The 20,895-nt window shown below is 35.2% G+C and overlaps 1 protein-coding gene and 1 long non-coding RNA gene across 4 annotated transcripts in view; one reads left to right on the top strand and one right to left on the bottom strand.

Moving 5' to 3' along the window:
• LOC150099084 (uncharacterized) overlaps positions 1-20,895 on the bottom strand; it is a 187,523-nt gene that overhangs the window by 8,244 nt on the left and 158,384 nt on the right. For 2 of the 3 annotated variants that reach the window (XR_016549505.1, XR_016549503.1), the window contains one exon: positions 17,619-17,745. The exons of the other annotated variant lie outside the window; for it this stretch is intronic. This is a non-coding gene — a long non-coding RNA (uncharacterized LOC150099084). The remainder of the gene's footprint in view (positions 1-17,618; positions 17,746-20,895) is intronic. 3 annotated transcript variants of the gene reach the window in all.
• Positions 20,797-20,895, top strand: part of LOC150099085 (uncharacterized) — a 30,471-nt gene continuing 30,372 nt past the window's right edge. Inside the window, exon 1 of the mRNA XM_090405461.1 lies at positions 20,797-20,865. The gene's annotated coding sequence lies outside the window, so the exon portion shown is untranslated. The remainder of the gene's footprint in view (positions 20,866-20,895) is intronic.

The following is a 20,895-nucleotide window of genomic DNA, read 5'->3' on the forward strand; positions in this document are numbered from 1 at the left end:
CAGTACAGTAGCAATTCTGTCAAACAGGTCGGCATCGGATTCCAGTGAAATATGCTTTATTATAAACCGAAAAGAGTACGTAATAACCATGATTTATTTTTGAATAATCCTAGGCGGTTAAGTACAAATTTCATCGTCTTAGTGATTGAAAGGTGCGTGCATCCTTCTTTTTCCAGAATGCATGTCTTTGTCCTTCACTTTACCAGTTTTTAAAATGGTTTCCTTTATACGATGACCAAAGAAGGAAATAAACAACAGCAACAAAGGAAATTTTTGCGCTATAACGTATTCATTATTCGCTTTAATATCCTCAGTTGTCAGCATGGTTGACCGAGTAGATAGCGTCTCCGCTCCTAAATTGTCAAAAGGTTGTAAGTTCGGTTCTCAGGGTGGCACGCATGTCTGTGAAAGTTTCTTTACGGTACTGTAAAATATTGCATTTTCCGCCCCTCTCTGGTAATTTTAAAAACCACCATGTTTGGTCTATACAGCAGAAGAATCGGATTATTTAACTGTCAGTCATTTACTAAAATGTACGATAAATTTACAGCTTTTCTTGGTGGAATTCATATTAAAAAAAAAAAGAAAAAAAGATTGTCGCTGAGTTCATGTCTAAAGTAATTCTTTAATGTTATGTTTTAAAAGAAGACAATGAAATGCCAAGAACACTCGAAATCCAGTTGGGTAGTTTTAATATGTTCTGCCTTATTAATACTTATGTATTCTGTAAAATAAATAAATAAACAAAATTAAACATATTTTCTTCATTTTTGACCTCGAGAATGTAAATAGAAGAGCCAATGCTTTGCAAATGGCTCATCACAGCAAATGCTTTCCATAAACATTCTATCTAAGCCTGATTACTGATAAGCTACCATCTCGGAAGTTTATAAGAACTTCTTTTGTTAATTAATAGCAGCAATATCTGTTTTTGTAAAAATCTTTCTCAGAAACTTGTAAACTTTGCGCAGCATTAACTTCATATCGTCAACAACATTATGTCGTTATATCGTCAAGAACAACGGCTTTGTTCTGATTAAGACGTGGCATCAGACGTAGTATCTAAGCAGTACAGCGGTATGAACGTAATCATCATGATTACGTTCATTTTTTATTTATTTATTTATTTTTTTAAATTTCGACTGAAAGAAGTTTTGCCGTGCGCAGGACAAGTTATAAAAACTATCTATCGAGTATTCCTTTAATAAATGCAAAGCTTGTTTTCTACACTGCTGCATGAGACAAAAAGATTGTAGTCATTTGCCTTAACAATTTATAGGCCAACCGAACTGATAAAAAACGTCCAAGAACAGCTCTAACCTTGGGAAAATAGCCTTGACCTCGTATTCTAAAACTGAAAGTCGTTGCACTTGCTAATTTTGTATGACCTCACGTGCACTATGATGCAGGGAAACTGCTATGAGTAAAAAGTAGAGAAACTTTACGAAACGGATTCGGCTCAAGATAAGATTAATAAACGTTACAAAATGTGAATATGACTGAGATATCTACATCTTAAGGTCGTGTTTTTACCACACACAGACACACGTGTGTGTCTGTCAAACATAGCTTAGGCGCGAATTTTTAGGTCAACTAATTTAGGACAGAAACAAATCGCCTGTGAGAGCTAAAATGGTCCCAAGTTCATAATTCGTCGGAGTCATCATATTTAAAATTATCCTGTCTCCCACTGAAGTGACAGTGCTGGTTTCTGTAAAAAGTAGATATTTTAAGAGATAAAACAACCAGAAAACACACACACACACACACACACACACACACACATGATTAAGAGACATGATGCACCAGCTTCGTGTCCCTAGTAGCCTCTGCTAAAAATTCTGACCAACCAAATTTAAATTGCGAGATGCACAAATACACCTTACAACAGTGCTTCCCAAACTTCAGGATATCAGGGCCCCCTTTGCAAAAATTAAAATATTTCACGGCCCCCCTCGAAAAAAAATCGTAATAGAGAGATATATTATTATTATATTTATTGTATTTATATTCAATACAAAATATACACAGCGAATATTGCAAAAATCAAATGCATATATTACATTTTTTGCCTCTTACCGTTTGGTTCTGAAGACGATGTGGACTGTTCTGGTAAAATATGAAATACTGTCCTTTTTTTTAGTCTGTTTCTGCTTCTTCTGATTGTTCGCGGGATTTTTTTTTAATTTTTTATCAGCCACTTATCCATCTCAGGGTTAAATTTTTTAAAATAGAATAAATCACATAATAGCACCACTTACCGATACTGGCACACCACAGACTAACAACATGAAATTAGTGAATATTACCTGAATAAGGGAATCCCAGGACCAGAAACCTTTTTCTCTTTTGTGACGTTTCTCTCCCTTTACGGTAATTAAGCCTAACTCGAAACAGACAGCAAAGGCAGGTTATTAAAACGTGCATATGATTCGTGCGGTATTAACAAAAGATCGCGCGACCGAAAGATAAAAGCATAGCTGACAATTGAGTTGAAATGCTAACTCTCTTCAACCGAATTCCATATGTGAAACTGCCATAACATTCATTATATATATATTACTTAGTTTTAACACTTTTACGAATTTTAACACGTTTGGTTGAATTTTATTGCTGCCTTGGGAAATCGAACTCACACACATCTAATTAATAACAGTAGTTTTTAGTTAGATATTGTGTTTGCCCATGCAACATATGGTTTTGTTTCAGTCCATACAGCATAGTTTCTGTATGAGGGGACATGTGATTCACTAATTAGTGTGTTTTTATCCCAGTTCTCTCTAATTGCACTATTTGTTGAGAAATATATTACACAGACTCCTCATACCTTATTCACTGGCATAATAAAAGTACTTATTTTTATTGCCTCTGCAGTATAGTGGCTGTTAGGGAGGGGGTGTTTACCACTGCAAGCGAGTTACTATCTTCCCACATGAACTTGTTTAAGCTTTTTTTCATGTGTGAAGTATATGGGAAACTTTTATTGGTAACAGAAAACTAGCTCGAATGATAATATAAAACGAGTTTTGATATGTATATAAAGTCAATATCAACATTCCCTGATTACGAACGCGTGATGACAGGAAGATTTGGAGCTTCCCTGGAGAGCATTCGAAGCAAATACAATTAACCACTGCTTTGAAATGAAACATATGAATAAGCAATATTTACTAATATTCATCAAGCGCCGAAATACGCAGGAAGCAAAGCAACACCAATGTGTGAATTTTTCCATTAAAATATAAAAAATAACAAAAAAGGAATAATAAATAATAAAAGTTAAATACGTTTCTTTTAAAATAAAAAAAAAATCTATTAATCTTAAAACATTTTAAATTTGTTTTCATTATTTCACGGCCCCCTCAACAAAACCTACGGTCCCCAAGGGGGCCGCGGCCCACAGTTCGGGAAGCGCTGCCTTACAAGACTTTTCAATTATGACCAGTACCCATTTAAACGACGCCGCATTCGCTCATACAACGGTTTAAGCGACATGGTACTGCAGTGAGTCTACTGCTGAGTAGTTTTCGTGAACTGTTTATTTACATCATTACTCGCTACATCACTCTGTGTTTTGGTGTTTCGCTGTGAATGTTAAACTATTTGTAAATATTATTTTATCTTATTGTTAATAATGGCAAACAAACTCGATTCAATGTGCTAAATTTATTGATGGTGATACGAACACTGAGATGGATCGCAGGCTAAGCTTACTTCACACTACTGTTATTTCAAACAAAGATAAAGCACATAGTGAAGTGAAAAGTGCTACACTAACTCATACTACAGATTACGGATAACACTAGTTATCCATAAACGTAAAAATCGTATGGTCGAAATGGAAAAACTTTTAATGGTGCAGATCGATAAATAATCTGTTTGGCCTGTTACCTTATAATCCAAGCTATTCAGAATATTTTTTTTTTCATTTGAGGAAATTATTCTATATTTTTCATTGGCTTATCTGACATGAATAAATACTTCATTAAATCATTGACTGCTTAAAAACGTTATTAAACCATTACATGTATTTACAAGTGAAGAAAAAAAGAAGCAGTGTGATTCGCTATACCACAGTGGTCTATAACCTAACGCGTCGAATAATCAGGATAGGCCATCCTCCAGGCCATGAAGGAGTTCTAGAAATCTATAGGCCTACGAGAACATCCACCAGGAAGTGATCCGCGAAAAAGGTTTCTTTTCAGAAGTATTTAACGATGCTTGCTAGTTAAATGAAGAATAGTTTTAGAAGTTTCAAACTTGGTATGTTTTATAATGACAGCGGGTTCCTCACCCACCTAACTAGCTTCTCCGTGGAAGTCTTCGAGATTGATCCCATAAGCGCTACTCCATACGTGTCGATTATGTTCTCCCCTACGATCATATCGCTGACGTACTGAACGCTTTTTAGCAGCAAGCATTCTACGACCGAACTGCCATCAGATTTTCCGCATTAAAAAATGAAACAGTAAGAGTGCGTTGTTGTTGTTGATGATGATGATGTTGTTATGTGGCATCCAGTCTTTTCCGACTCTTGCTGATCTTGTGAACAAAGGCTCTTCATCTTACTTGGCCTCTTGTCTTTTCTTTCAACAGTTGTAAGTTTAAGTTGGTTAGTTCCTTTATGTTGTTCATCCATCTCTTTTGCGGTCTTCCTTTCCTTCTTATGCCCTTAAACTTCCCCAACATAACTGCCTTTTCCAATGATTCGTCTGCTCTCATAATATGCACAAAGTACATCAACTTCTGTTTAGCAATCATTGCCTCCAAGGAACATTCTGTCTTTATACCCTATAAAACCTTCTCATTAGTCATTTTAGCAGCAAGTATTCTACGATCCAACTTACATTAGATTTTCCGCATTAAAAATTAAAACAGTAAAAGTGCGTTGTTGTTGTTAATGATGATGATCATTCTTGCACCCCTAGGATTCTTAATAGTCTCCTCCACACCCATAATTCAAATGAATCAATTATCTTTCTGTCTTTCTTCTTAATGACCCAGTTTTCGCATCCATACATCACTACTGGAAATACCATTGCTTTGACAATTCCAACTTCTATTGCCTTACATCTCTATCTTTCATAATTTTTGTCAGGTTTAGCACAGCTTTTTCCATGGCTATCATTCTTTTAATTTCATCTACACATTGACCATCGTTTCTTATTCTCATCCCAGTAAATTATAACTTTCAGTGATTTCTATTTTATCTGCCTTTATTATAAATTCGTTTAAGTTATCAGAAGCCATTACTTTTGTTTTGCTGATGTTTAAATTAAGCCCATCTTTGTTACTTTCCCTCTTAACCAACACAATCAACCGTCCAAGATTTTATTGAGTTTCTGCTATGAGGGGTTGTATCATCTGCATATCTTAAATTCTTTCTTTCTTTATAGTTTTATTTTAAATGAATCCCAAACACAAACTTTATAAGCTACATAGCATTAAGTACAACTGGCGGCTAAGAGTTAGATAATCGGGAACCCTAATATAACACCAAACATGGTAGTTTCAAGACAATTTCTGCCTCCAAGTCAGTAGTCTTACTAGTTACACAAATCATCTGCCACTGAAAACTTTTTCATAAACATCCATGCCTCAATGTGATTCTGACACACTACCTGTATTAAAAAAAAATAAATAAGAATAAATAAATAAATACTAAACAAGGGAAAAGGCATTTGTTGGAATAATAAACCTCAGTCACATACGCAATACACTGTTAGTCAATGGGCAAAACCCCTATTATCTCAACAGAATATTAACGCCATCCATATGGAACTCTCCTTCTGGAATAATCTATATAACCATCCCAATATATTCAGAAAGTCTCTAAAAAGATACCAGACGAGTAGGACAGCTAACACTAGAACTGCTAAATATAATAATTAACCACAGGTTTCAGCACAGAGCGGCCTCAAGGGCAGAAAATAACTTTTTATTTCAGTTTTCTTTGTCAAGAAGCATTTATTACCGAATATTCTGGTAGAAGAGCCACTATTATTCACAGAAGTTATATAAATTTAAAAGGCTATTTTCTTGCATTTAATTCTGCCACCGGCAGTCCAATAGTATTGAAAACTCTTGGTATTGTAGTTGTTTTAAATGGAGGTTTCACTTTTTTTTTTATCAGTCTTCCTTACCATGTAGTATTTCGTGAATGTGTTTATAAACATGTGTACTGTTCAAGTATGGTATGCGAACCTCACTTTGTCGAAAGATAGAAAACAATAATTAGATTTTCCCCCATTATTATATTATATATGTTCTCACGTGATTCCTAAAAAATATCAACATGGGTGATTAACATTATATATGGGAACCATGATTACTCACGCATGCATTATTCTACGTATTTCGTCGATATGTTTGTACACAAACAACATCGTTCGAATGAAAAACATAAAAATTTGGCAGTGGACAACATTATATTTTGTCAAAAAATATTTTAATGTTAACAGTATTGATAGAATCCACTTTAATCAGGTACTTACAATCATCAGCATGCAGCCAAATCAGGAATAACATCCCACTGCCATTTACCATTAAGGTAAATAATCCGGAATGGTATTCATAATCAACAGAACCCATCATATTTCAGTTATAAATGAAAAATTGCACATTTAGATGATGGTAATGGTAAAAATGAAGTAATGTTTTATATATTTAAAGTACAGTTTTATTTTACATTACTAATCCAAAACAAATGAAGCTTTTGGTTATTAGTTTATCAGTTGGTCGACTTTAATGTAAACATTTTTAATATTTATATTTGAGTGTTGTTGATTTTTTTTTTTTTTTTTTGAAAATCACTTAATTAATATCCTCTTTCCGAATTCTCATCTTGCTCATCCTATCATCATGGTAGAACGATTGACTTTTCCCGGGATATATAAACCTGCATTTCCACAGAAATAACATTCTTATTCTTTGGCAACATTCACCTAAATATTTTTAGCCGTTTATCTAAAGTATAAACCGGCTAAGCCTATAAACAGACGGGTCAAGGCAGCACGTACTGAATCCAGTGCAGTGCAACACAAGTAATAATTAGCATGTCTATTCTTCTGTCATGACGGAAACTGTTTCCTTCTATTGCCCCCATTTATACCTTCGTTTTTTTTTTTTATTATTAACAAGCATATTGTCTCCGTTTTTGGTCTCACCATCGGATTACATATTAAGGAATGGATTGTTACAGGGTGTTGGGAAAGAACTCATTCTTGCTAGGGGCGCGTACCACACATGGCGGATGAGGAGAAGTCCTAAAAAGGGCAGTTTCGAATAAATGTAAGAAGCCATGCTCCAATGGGAGTAATGGGCCTCTGCAACCCTACCACATTTTGCAGTTAGTCCGCTTCAAAACCCAGTATGACTGGCTTTATAACGAATCATATGCTGCATTGGCTGTCATGCAGAATAATCAGAGCGACGTTCAGGGCCTAGGTAGAGGATGTTGTTTAAGAAGTATGTTACAGTTTCCATTACAGAACAGTGTTATCGTGATACAGAAGAAATCGGATTAACCTCAAAGATGAACTTTACATAGGGTAAATGGAATGTCTCGGGGGTGTATTCACATACATACTCTTGCCATTATCTGTAGATAGATTGTCTGTACATACATACAGACATGTAGATACATTGTCTGTAGGTACAAAATTAAAGTTAACATCCTGGAATTTAGAGAGACCAGATTGGAGAAAATCGTTTCTCTAGTAAACTACAGCGCAAAAACGTATAAATGACAGTTGGCCTGAGTATGGCGAGAACGTACCAGTTATGAAAGACTATTGGAATTTGCCCATCATTATCACAAATTAGGTACTACAAACACCTGATTCCAGACTCATTCACAATGTGCTTATACTTGGACCAGACTGAATACATCCTAGCACTACACCAGTGAAAGACAAAGGCATCTGTGATGTGCACACTTATCCAGGAACAAACTGTGACCCAGACTTTCCACTAATAAGAGCCAAAGCAAGACTAGGACTCCGAAACCTTTCAAGTCAGTCCCATCAGACTATACTAGGTGCGACCTATTTTGGAAAATGAGAAAAAACACACCTGAAATGCTTTTAGAAAAAATTAACATTATAATATAGGATACAACTAAGAAACATCTAGGCACTAACAGAAAACCAAAAGATCCTTGATCTCAGAATCAACATGGCATCTGATCAAGAGGAGGAGGTGGAGAAACAAAGAGACACTAAACAATATAAAATATTACAGAAAGAAGTCAAAATACACATCAGGCAAGACAAAGATAATATTATTCTAAGAAATGTGAAGAGACAGAGTTCCAGATGATGAGACGAATTGCAAAAGGATGTTTGGTTGGTTATTGAGCTTAAGCTCAAGTTTAAGTACGAACCGAATATTATCAAGACTGGAATGGATTAATACTAAAAGAAGAACAGCAGATCAAAAACAGTGAAAAGATTATTGTGAAGAACTGGACAGAAGAGAGGATGAGATCCCTCCTCAGGAGAATCTTCGGCTGGAATCTCTTCCATATTGGCACTGGGTTGAAATAGCTTAATAAGAATAAGCCCCAGCTGCAGTGCAGATGAAATTCAGTAAGCTTTAATTAACGCCATATAGGATGGCATAATATCAGTATGTTTCATAGATTAGCGAGCATGACCGAGAGACTGGAAGAAGTCAGTGTTCATACCCCTGCACAAGGAAGAAATTGAAGGAATGCAAGAGTTAAAGAAATATTAATTTAATCCGTCATGAAACCAATTATTCTAAACAGAATTGAACAAATAAGAATAGAATGGAAAAGAAGAAGAGCAATATCAATATTTAAAAAAAGAGTATAAAAGAAAAGCTCTTAATTACAGAGGAATTAGTTTACTGAATATATGTCTAAAATATATAAAGTATAATACTTAACGAAATGAAAATGTATCCTTGAAAAAATATTATTAGAATTTTAAAATGGATTTAGAAGAGGACACTCTACAATGGATGCAGCGTCTGTTTAAAACTACTTAAAAGAAGAGAATTTAATTTTAAAACTCATATTTTGTTTAGAGATAATGAAAAAACATTTCATAAAATAAAAAGACATATATTGTTGGATATATTACAAAGAATAAATATACTTAATATTTTAGTACAAGCAATACTGAATATATACAAAGATAATAAAATAAAAATAATTACATGAAAAAATGTCTAAAAAACAATTTATAAACCACGGTATAAGACAAGGGTGTCTTCTCTCTCCCTCTCTCTCTCTCTCTCAAACGTTTTAAACACACACACACACACACACACACACACACACATATATATATATATATATATATATATATATATATATATATATATATATATATATATCAAATCCAAAGGGGAAACTTTAAATAATCCAAGTTTAGAAATTTTCCGTAATAATTAAACAAATACGATTTTATTTGCAGATGATCAGTAATAATGCCAGATAAGGGAAACAATTTACAAACTACAATACATAATCTAAATATCATGGTAAAATATTTTGGAATGAAAATACTTTCATTCTAAATGATAAAACTAAACTGACAAAATTCAAATGATAAACCTAAATGGTATTTTGCAAACACTTAGAAGTAAAACAGTTCTTAATAATAAAATAATAGAACAGATAAACCATTTTTAATTATTTTGGATGTGAAATATAATATGAAGGAAACCAAATTAAAAACTTCAAAAATTTTGCAGATATGAGCTTGATAAATAGAATTCTTAATCCTAATCTTGTACAAAAAGAAACTCGTTTCTAAATATCGAATACTTCAGCAGTACCTATATTTACTACATGGCAGCAAAATTTGAGCAAGAAATAAAGAAGAAACAAACAAGGAATAAAAACGAGTTAAATCAGATTCACGAGAAGAACTTCAAAATACATTATTAGACTTAAAAAGGAATGAAGATATTTTAAAATAACTAAAAATGAAATCAACAGTAGAAATATCTAAAATATCTAAACAAATAGAAAAATCGAAAAAATAGAAATATCTAAACAAATAGAAAATCGGATTAAACATATAAACTGAATGACCAATACATGATATTCCAAACAGTTAATAAAATATAAACCGAATGGGAGAAGAAGGCAAGGTAATCCTTAAAAGAGGTTCTGGGATTAAAAATGAGACAAGAACAGATGATAAGATTTATAGGTTTATATTGGTGTTTATCATTATGAGGAAAATGAGGAGGAAGAGGAATGAGGCCAAAAAAAGAAGGAGGAATGAAGGAGGAAGTTCAGGAAAGGCAAGGTAATGGGTACAGCATTAATGTGTTTCATAGGGGGAGGTGTTTTAAATGGGTTTCCCTCACACATTATCAGATTGACAGAATACAACTTATATAGTGAGCATGAAGACATGGTAGTAAGGATAACTGTTGGATTCAACTAATCAAGCATTAAGTAAGCGAGTTCAGCAAAGATGCCGATTTTGTCCTCACCTGTTTTAGGATCTATGCTGATGACATGATCCGTGCAGCACAGGATGAAGCCAGTAATACTGTGTGATAAGGTGGTAGATGTGTCAGTAGTTTGAGGTATACTGATGATAAGGAATTTTAAGGCCATAGACTAGGATAAATCCTTAACAGAGTTAAAGAGATAAATAAAATCATAATACCACAACTCAATCCTATTAAGAAAAATATTGTGGTTCTGAAATAGAAATGTACCTTAATGGAAAAATAATTGAGCAAGTCAGCAAATATGAGTACCTGGGATCCATTAGCAGTGAATTAAATTACTAATAAGAATTGCTATTCGGAAAGCATCAGAAAAAGATTAGGAATAGTTAGAATAATAGTCAGAGACTTCTCTAAGTCTGGATCAACAAATCTGTCACTACATAAATAAAATAGCAGATTATGAATTCAGATGGTAGGAGGTATATGTTTTTAATCGCGCAGTGAAATACCACCACCACCATGCTTATTGGAAACCTGAAAGGCAGCAGCCATGTTTGGTCACAGCAAGGATTCCGGTTTCTGTTTCTCCCTCCGCGCCCACACTCTCTTCACACATGCAGTGAGAGTGATATCCTCAATGACATAACAATCTCACTTAGGAGTCCTGGATCCTCCCTCCCATTCGAGGGTACGGCATTAAAACGGTTCCACTGGTTTCTACACAGGGCCGAACCAGTTAGTAATGAATCTGGAGGCTTCCTGATCAGCTAGCGTCAAATACTGCAACCATGCATTTTGCCAGTTCGTGACTGAAGAAAGACCAAATACTGTAGCTGCAGAAGGAACTGTCGAAGCCATGTATGGACAGATGACTGAATTCCATCAGTGCAGACGATATATTTGTAAGTCTGTCACCTCACTGAATGCCTCAATTCCTTTTCTGTAGTCGAAATACCCCAATAATAAGATCATCCTTCTTGAGGACGTCAACGTCCACAACTCATATTGGCTTCTTTCTCCAGTTTCACCAATCAAGCAGGCAGGGATACCAAGGTGTTCACCATCAGCAATGACCTATTACAGATTATCAATCTTCCGACCAGAATACCTAACAACCTCCTCCAATTTGCCGACATACTTGACCTCTTCCTAACAAGCATCCCTTCCAAGTATATTGTGGATATCAATTCTCCACCTAGTAACTCAGAACACAACCTCAGAAACCCAATTCACAGTCTCGTGTCCTTTGGCAATACATGGGTACCAAATAAGACGAACTCAGTGAGTTATATTCCTCCTTCCCGTGGAATGGTCTGACTACTGCTTAGAAGATATGATGATGCTTTGAACAGAATTTATGATCCCCTGAGAGTGTGAGGACAAGGTGATGTGTGTTCAGTGAGGGGGAGTGGTGAGAGGGTGACGTGTTCGTAGCGCCCGGATGCCAGCCGGTAGTGTGGGGAAGTATCGGTGGGGTGCGGGTACCAGCCGATCGTGTCAGCTCCAGAAGAAGAAGAAGGAAGTGGTCGAATGAGAGAGAGAGAGAGAGAGAGAGAGGTACATGTTCGTTGCCTGCGGGTGCCAGCCAGTCGTGTGTGGGGAGAGGGAAATATCCTTGGGGGATGGGAGGGGAGACCCCAGTGGTGGGGGGGGGGGGGAGCATGAAGTGATGGGATGAGGGAGGTGCGTGTTCGTTGCCCTTGGGTGTTTCCTCAGTAATGTGTGTGGGGGGGGATGTTTTTGTATCCCTTAGTCTCGTGGGGATTTTCTGGCAGTGCATCTATTTTTGTGGAGTGGTGGTGCAAATTTCTATATGAAAAATATTTTTGTGTAGCAGGGAAAATAGTTGGGTTACCAGCTGCGTTAGTGTTGTTTCTTTATGTCGTGGTTTGAGTAGGTGTGTTGTTCTCGTGTTTTGTATTTTTTGGAGGGGAGAGTTAGAACATTTTGTTCTTACATACCTGTTTGTTTACTTATTTTAATACTTAATTAGATTGCATTAATTTTTTGGATAAAGAAATATTATTCTTGGGTTTTGCATTTCTTGCAGAAGAGGGTTTAATTATTTCAGATTATCACTGATTTCTTGAGGATTTAAAGAATTTTCTATATGTAGAATTAAATATTGGCGAGACTGTAATTGAATTATAAGTTTTATTTATTTTATTGATGTTAACATGCACTGGAGTGTGGTTTCTTCAGGATTTAATTACTTTTCTATTGTAGCTTCGATAAGAGCCTGTGTAGCTCAGTGGATGTGGCGTTTGCACACCACGGCGCTTGGCCGCACGAAAGAAGACTTCGTTTCGAGTCTAGTCGCCGACTAGAGGAAATTTTTCTAAGCCTTTTTTCGACCGGTTACCGAGTTAGTCGATCTCTGGCACGGGCAAGCGGGTTTTTCGTCCCGTAAACTCAAGAAAATCGACCGTAGAACCCACATTATTTCAGACATTAAATATATTGTGTTAGGGACCACGAGATGGCGGCACATTTGAGCCGTCTCTCTTCACTGTGTACCACTTAAATAGTGATAGCCTTGGGCCATCTATATATGATTGGTACCAGTGGAGATTGAACTGCCCACTCAGTCTCCAAAAGTTAGATAAGGCTAAATGGCCTCGTCCCCATATACGGGAATAAAAAGGCGTTAGCTGATTTAGCTTCGATTACTGTACTTAAGCTGGTATATGCTTATTCATTGTAAGAATTTATCCAACTCCTTTCGTACACTATCGCTATATTAAAAAAAAAAAAAATTATATATGCATTACAAGATATTACCATGTTCCATAGTATTAACTGCATATCATTCATTTATTAATAACCATTAATATCAACTGTCATTCAATATTTGCAGGAATCAATAAAATTAATTATACAATCTGAATCCGCAATTTTAAACACAGGCTGAGTGGATAACAGGCTGTGGGTTCAAATCTCACGGAGGGCAGGGATGTGTATGATTATCTTTAAGAGCTAAAAGAATTTCATCTCCCGGTATGACACTACTACCACCACCACCACCCTTCTTATTACAGGCCTAAAATGGCTTGAAAAAGAATTAGGTTGGGTCCCGACAGCAAGGTTTCTTTTAGGATTACCTGGCCCTTAAATGTTCTATGGTAATAAATGTACAACAATTTGCAACTTTCGGTGAGTGCGATTCACATAAAAAATCCAATAATGATATATCAATAGCATCATAATAATCAAGGATTCTACAGGCACTTGAACTCCCCCCATGATCTTCTAAGTATCCTTCGATACTCCAGGATAAAGCAGTTAGCCCTATGCCTTCTAAGGATTATTTTCTCTTAAATTGCTTTTTTTCAACTGGACGGTTTGCCTGGTTGCAGAAAGAAAAAAAAATCCACCGCTGTATGAGAGAGACCGGCTAACTCAACTCCAGTTGAAGCACCCTGATAAAAGTCCTACGCGTCCTAGACAAGATTCGAACCCAGGTTTTTCCAACCAAAGAGCTTAGTTTATACCAGTGTTTCTCAAAGTGTGGTACGCGTACCCTCGGGGGTACGCGAAAGGTCGTTAGGGAGTACGTTGCAATTTTCAGCAATAGTTTAATTAATTAAAAATAATTAATAATTTTAATTAATATTTTAATTAATTAATTTTGATTAGTATTTTTAATTAATGGATGCTTTTATTTTTTTTATTAATTAATTAGGAGGTACTTAGTAATAATGAAAATTTAAGAAGGGGTACGCGGATATCTGAAGTTTGAGAAACACTGGTACATCTATACTGATGAGATACGAAGGCTCTTAATACCAAATATTACTAAATTAATACTAAATCTTAATACCCAAAAGTAGGCTTATCACATTATAATAACTATCCTTAATTATTCAACAATAGACTGAGAGTGGAATCTGGTAATAATGATAATAAAATCAGGACTGCAAAATGATTATGGCCTAGGTTATTTCCTGGTTATTTCCTTGAAGCTCGATCCGAAAGCAAATACCGTTATGGGTTGGAATTTGTCTAGAAAACCTTTTTGTGTGCCTTTTTTCCCCCTGTCATTTCTGGATTTAGTCTACTTTGAAGCAGGCAAGGTAATGTTTTTTTTTATTAGAAAAAAATTCCAGATTTTAATTTTGAAACTCGGCGAAATATCGGCACCAGAACATATATTGGAATGTATTCATCCTCGATGATGGTAAAAGCAAAGAGTAACCTACCGATTTTCAAACAAAAAAAAAAAGTTACAACTACTCACTTTAGGGAATGAAACAGATAGGTATTAAACAATATTTTTTGTAATATTATTATAAATGAAAATAATTATAATAAAAAATTTTAATTATTCACCATGCAAAAGAAAACTTAGATAACTCGGTGTGTTATCTGACTTAGGGAGCGGAAAATCAAGTTTGGTCCTTATTTAGCATTTGTGTGTACAAGTATAAAAACATATGCTTGTAATGGTCTTGAAAGTTGAACATGAAACTAACTGATTCGGGTCATTAATTCCAGATAAAGTATCCTAATTCTGTCATTGCGAACTGTTATCCAATCCCTAGAAGAAAAAATGTCATAAGATCCAACTCCGTATTAGAGTCGGTCAAGGTTTTTGCCCTTAAACCGTTCTGCGTCCTACAAATTGATTTATGGAGCCGCTACTGACCGTCAGGCGTTCAAAAGGAAGTTATTCGGTGATACAGAAATGTTAGAAATTGTTCATGTGCTAAAACAGATGAAGGAAATTCATTTGACATCGCAAATTATCGCAAAACGAAATATATTTTACAAGAAATTAGATTTATGTAAAATGTCATGCGAGGTAGTAAAAATCAGCAAGCTTTCATATTAATAAGCAAGGTTATATTGAAAAGTAGCATGAAATGTTTATGTTATCTACAAAAAAGAAAAAAAAAGAAAGGAAAGAAAACTGAGAAATCTTTGTAAGATCTTAAAAAATAGTTATTTATTCCTTATTTTTAACATTTTCGGTTTATCAGATAACAGAAAGAGAAGGACAGATATTTATAGAAGACAGTAAGAAGAATGAGATCTTTCTTCTGAGAACCTAGAAAGTTGCTGTAAAGCCATAATAATTTTAAATTGTTAATATGATTATGATATACTAAATATTAATGATGGTTAATATATAGTGTGTACGTGAAGTTTTCTTATGCTTTCTTCTGAAGTATAAAGAAACTGCACCTACAAACAATGACAAGGTTAGTTAGTACGGAAGTGAAAAGATTTTTCATTCGGAAACTCGGGTTTGCACTCAGCAAAAGAGGCAAATTAACCAGAAGAACACACGTACATTTAACAGACAAAACATTGATAATGGCCTTAGTTGCCTTGTTGTAATTCCAAATAACAAGAACAAGCCTATGTCACATTGTATTGCTTTTAATATCTGAATATTTCTACCTAAAGTAATGAAGTTCTGTAAGAGTATCCATTTGGAAATAGTAACATATGAAAATATAAAGCGGCAGCCATTGAATTATGACCTGTCATAAAATTCTTAAGGATTAGAAGTGCACTTAATCTCTGTCCGCGATTTAATTTGTTCCGGTCTCCTAGGTGAGTAAGACAACTATATGTCCAGTGGGAGTAAGCGAATGTGAAACTACAACTGCATGCCCTAATAAGAAATATGTCGAGTTCACGCGACATCGTGTAATACAGGTCAGTAGGGGCAGGACATCATGCTAAGTAGAAGACTCACTGAAACTTTCTTCAATATACATGTGCGTGCAGAGGGCGTCTTCACAGGTACAGACATTAGCACACATTACATTGAATGTGACGTCCGGATATCGCTAACAAAAGTTAAAAGCGTGTCTGTTTTGCATAACAGGTCATGTGGTGGGGTTTTTAAAGAAAAGACAAACAAGTGAAATCTGGCGGGGAAATCGGCATGTTTACGAAATCGAACCAATGAAACTATTGCACTGTATTAATAAATCATTCGTGCAGGAGTGAATGTGCAAACTTTGCTTACTCGGAATTCAATCCCGGGGAATTATAATAGTTTTATTTTTAGTAAAAACACTTCTAGTCTTCTTTACTGACCTTCTTATATGAGAATTTTCATTTGTAAGGACGAAATTTCAGGAAATTGATTTGGTGTTCTGGAATAAGATAATCCAGAGGTTCCCAAACTTTTTCGGCTCAAGGCGCCTTAATACCTCAGTAATTTTTTTTTCACGGCGTTCCTATGCCAAAATACGTAACAGTTCCACTTGTTAAGTACCGTATTTTCCGGTATATAAGACGCACTTTTTTACCTTAAAAATTCATCTTAAAAATGGGGTGCGTCTTATATAATGAAGGTAAAGATTGTTTCCTCTTTTCAAAGTCATACGCACTCCCTTTTATGTTCCAAGATCTTTGTAGGCGGTTAATGGTGCATCAAATTGATGCGTGACCTTCACGTGACTTCTAGCACGTCATTGGCTAAGAACGGGGAGTCCCTATTCAAGTTTCATAATATCTTATTCGAGTAATCAGTTACCTATGTTTATCAATATTGAGTTGATGTGTTGAGATATTTTGTGTTCAGTTTGATATTTCCCCGTAGATTTTAGTGATGGAAAAAACAGGTGACATTCATATTCTTCAAGTTACCAATTGCAGGTTGTAAAATATGCGGAAGAACACGGGAATAGGGAAGCTGAAAGACATTTTGGACCTCCGCTTTCAGAAAAAATGATTAGAACGATTAGAAGATTTTTTCCAGAAAATTGTATTAAATTTCTTGGGCGCGTCTTGTACATAGGAGCGTCTTATACACCGGAAAATACGGTAGTTAAGTCCAAACCGCTTACTAAATATTTGTGTTATAAAATCTTAGTAGCTGTTTGAAGAAAAAAAATTCCCATGCTGAGGTAATCCATATGCTTATTTTCAAGAGGGTTTTTTTTTTTTTAATAATTTTATAAATCTTTCTCCCAACTCACAAAGTGCTACGTACTAACTCTCATTTAAAAGACTTTCTTCCACTGCCGTGAATTTATTACATAAGATTCTTATAATCTTCTGTACCTCTAAGATGTGAACTCTTCTAAGAGTTCACATCTTAGAGAGACTCGAATCAAATGTATCTCGAAAGAAATGTCGATATATTATTAGACAAAATAAATAAATAAATAAAAGTAACAACTACTTATCTCTCTCTCTCTCCCGGCTACCGGTATTACCTGTCCAAATTATATCTGGAAGATTTTCGAGAGTACTGAATTTCGGATAATCCCCGAATTCGGGGAAAATTGGCAATCCAATTACTTAGAAAGGCAACGTGAGCTACATACTGTCCTCGAGTGTAGTCTAAAAACAGCAAAAAAGAAAACACTTGGAACAGGATCCAAAATAAAATGAATGTGTTTTTACGTTACTGTACTTATTACTTAAATAATATCACACTTCAACAAACAGAAAGAATAATTTAGAAATATTTGAGGACAATATTTACGAAAAATTGTTCTTCATGAAATGCTTGCTGATAAATGTTACAAGTTCTACAATGCTTACTTATCAGAATAAATAATTTCAAAAAAAAAAACCGCTTCGTGGTTCTTATTCTTCAACACTCTCGAAATATAAGGAACGACAGGATATAATGAAAAACAATATGAAAATGTTTAAAGCGTGTTTTCGACATTGGATTAATGAAAAAAATCTAAAGTGCGTTCTAAACCAAGTTGCTGACAGAAATGAATTTTTTCACAACTATGTAATACTCAGTAGAACTGTACAATGAAACCTTTTTTACGATATCAGTCAGCGCTAAGAAGAGTGTGCTGAAAAGTATACCCACTGCAGTTTCCACAAGCACACCTCATGTTATCTAGCTGGATACGTAGAGATGGAATCAAAGTTATGATGAAACTGATATTCTAGCCGCTTCGACCTGTGTTCACATCGAGATTAGGTAACTGGAGCTGCTATGTCTAAAATCAGACATTACTTGGAAACATACGTGTCTGAAGCTACATTCATCCTCTGTTGAGCAAGGTAGGTGCGAGATGCACTGGGATTACCACTTAGTTCATATCATTCCTGATACATTATTGGTGGAATGCTACAGCCCGGCTTATTTTCTTTGCTATGGTGATACCGGAAAAACGAATGATATATCCAGAGAATTGTAGTGGAGAATGTGGAATGATGTATAGTAAACCGATGCAAATAGGTCATTTCACAGTGCTGTCTCTCGGAGTCGCGTGAATTCAAGACTATTAGAAAGAAATTATCCTCTAGCAGAGATGCACAGACTGCTGGGGATATCTCTTTGCTATTTGGAAATTTGTGACACACACACACACAAGCAAACAAAATATAGCCACCACACGATCTCTTAAGGAGTGGAGTATCGAGTTATCAATCAATAAATATCGAACATGTTATCAGAAATCGTCCTGGTTTCATTTTTAACAAACTTCTCTTTGCTGGTACGTGAATGAAAACTATAACAATAAAGTAAATGCTTCATGTGGAAACACGTGACAACATTGAATAGATAATAGCAGTCAGGATATGTTTCTACATGTATATTTTAATTCTATTCACTAGTAAAACCGTTTTGAAAGCATGCGAAAGTAGTGTTTGACACTTCGATCAAAGAAATAAGCATCACATGTCTAAAAAATAGACCAAACTATTATAAAATCTTGTTTAGCTGCCGACATGGTTAGCTGAGTGGTTAGCGTATCCGTTCTCCAACAAACTGACTGTAGGGTGGAATGCCATAGTTGACATGGATGGTTTTGATTATCTTTAGATGGGAAATGAATTCATCGCTTAGTGTGAGACCACCACCTAACTTATTGGAAACTTGAAGTAGCCTAGAATAAAAATGTTCCATGTTTGATATCTAGAGTAGGGTTTCCGGACTACGTAAAAAATAAATAAAAATACAGAATGGATACAAAATAAATAAAAATAGAAAAAATCCTCAGCCCACTCACAGTACTGATGTACTATAGGTTTGCAACATTTCGTAATGTTTACAAAATTATGAAATCAATGTCTGTCTAACTTCCTGATGTTTCTACAGTTAAATGTCCAATACAGGATTGGGTTGTTTCGAATTATTGCCGAAGAAACTAAGGCTATGAGGCCAGTGTCGTATGTTTGTTAACAGAGTGGGTTGGAGTTTGTTTTGGAAGGCGAAAAATCCTAGCACCACCGCATGAGACTTGCCAACTCACCTTCATTTGAAAAGCTCTTATAACGGTTCTTCGCGTACTAGAAAGGGTTTGAACCGAGGCCATTCCAACCAAAGGACATCGTCGGCACTATTCATCAAATGAACGGAGTAAGTAAGCAAGGAATGAACTACGATATCCCTTATGAACACCCAAACAAATAATCATTTCCGTGGTTGTTTTGAAAGCTAGAAAAAATAACGGAATTCGTGTACTGGCGAAGACAATAGAATTAATTTATTATTTATCACATTTATTACTTCATTGCCAGAAATTATGTATTTTTAAACGTTCTTGTATAAAATAAGTTATAATCTTCCAAGCGGAGAGCTTTAGTCGATACCTCGACTAGCTGAAATGAAAGTGTGTGCTTTAGATATGCACCAACGACAAGATCCGTTATTTAAGAGCGTGGAGAGGGAAATCAGTTTTTAAAATAAACAATGTGACATTTATGGAGAACCAGCTTTTAAGAGACAAAAACAAAACCTGAAATATTTATTTTTCTTGTATTAAATTCTGGAAAAAAAAGCAAACATGAATCAAATCAAGAATTTTATACTGCTTTTAGCGACAATTTAATTCTGCTTTATAATTATAATATTCAGCGTTACAGAGATATTTTTCATAGTTCTAAATAAGCTGAAATGTCAAAAACCTATGGAATAGGGAATAACTAAAAAAAAAAATAGAAGAGAATGATAAATTTCATTCGGAAATCCTCTTATATTACTGCCTCCTTTTATGACGAGATAAAAGAATTTATTTCGCATTCCTCCTCTAGATGAAATATTAGCCAGAAGGAACAGATGAATGATGTAATGTCGCTGCCAGAAGTAATTAAAGCTTTTCCAAGTAGCATGTCGCTGGGGTGATTTCTATGACAGTTTTAAAATATCATTTCTATGAAATGCTAAGAAAGAAAATCGAAGTTATTGTTATGCTTACACCAAACCAATACCTATTCTTTTTATTCGTCTCCTGATTAAAAATATAAACACACAGGAAGGATGAGGGGGGGGTCTACCCAGAAACATTACGGTGTTCTCAACCATTCAATGTTTATTGTACGACCTTCACCAGATTTTGCTACTCTCGCTCTCAGTATACCTTTACGCAATATTAGCGCTTGACTTGACGGAAACAGAGAACAGAGTCACAGAGGCAGTACAAATAAGCAGCCGGTGCGCTGAGAGACAAATATCGTGCGCGTGTGTAAAAGAAAAATTCTCAACTTAAGGTGAGTTGATATGAAGTATTTTGAAAATCG

Source organism: Typopeltis vanoorti, chromosome 15 (assembly GCF_054136105.1).
Source record: "Typopeltis vanoorti isolate ZY-2024b chromosome 15, IOZ_Tvanoo_1.0, whole genome shotgun sequence".
In the NCBI taxonomy this organism is placed as follows: Eukaryota; Metazoa; Arthropoda; class Arachnida; order Uropygi; family Thelyphonidae; genus Typopeltis; species Typopeltis vanoorti.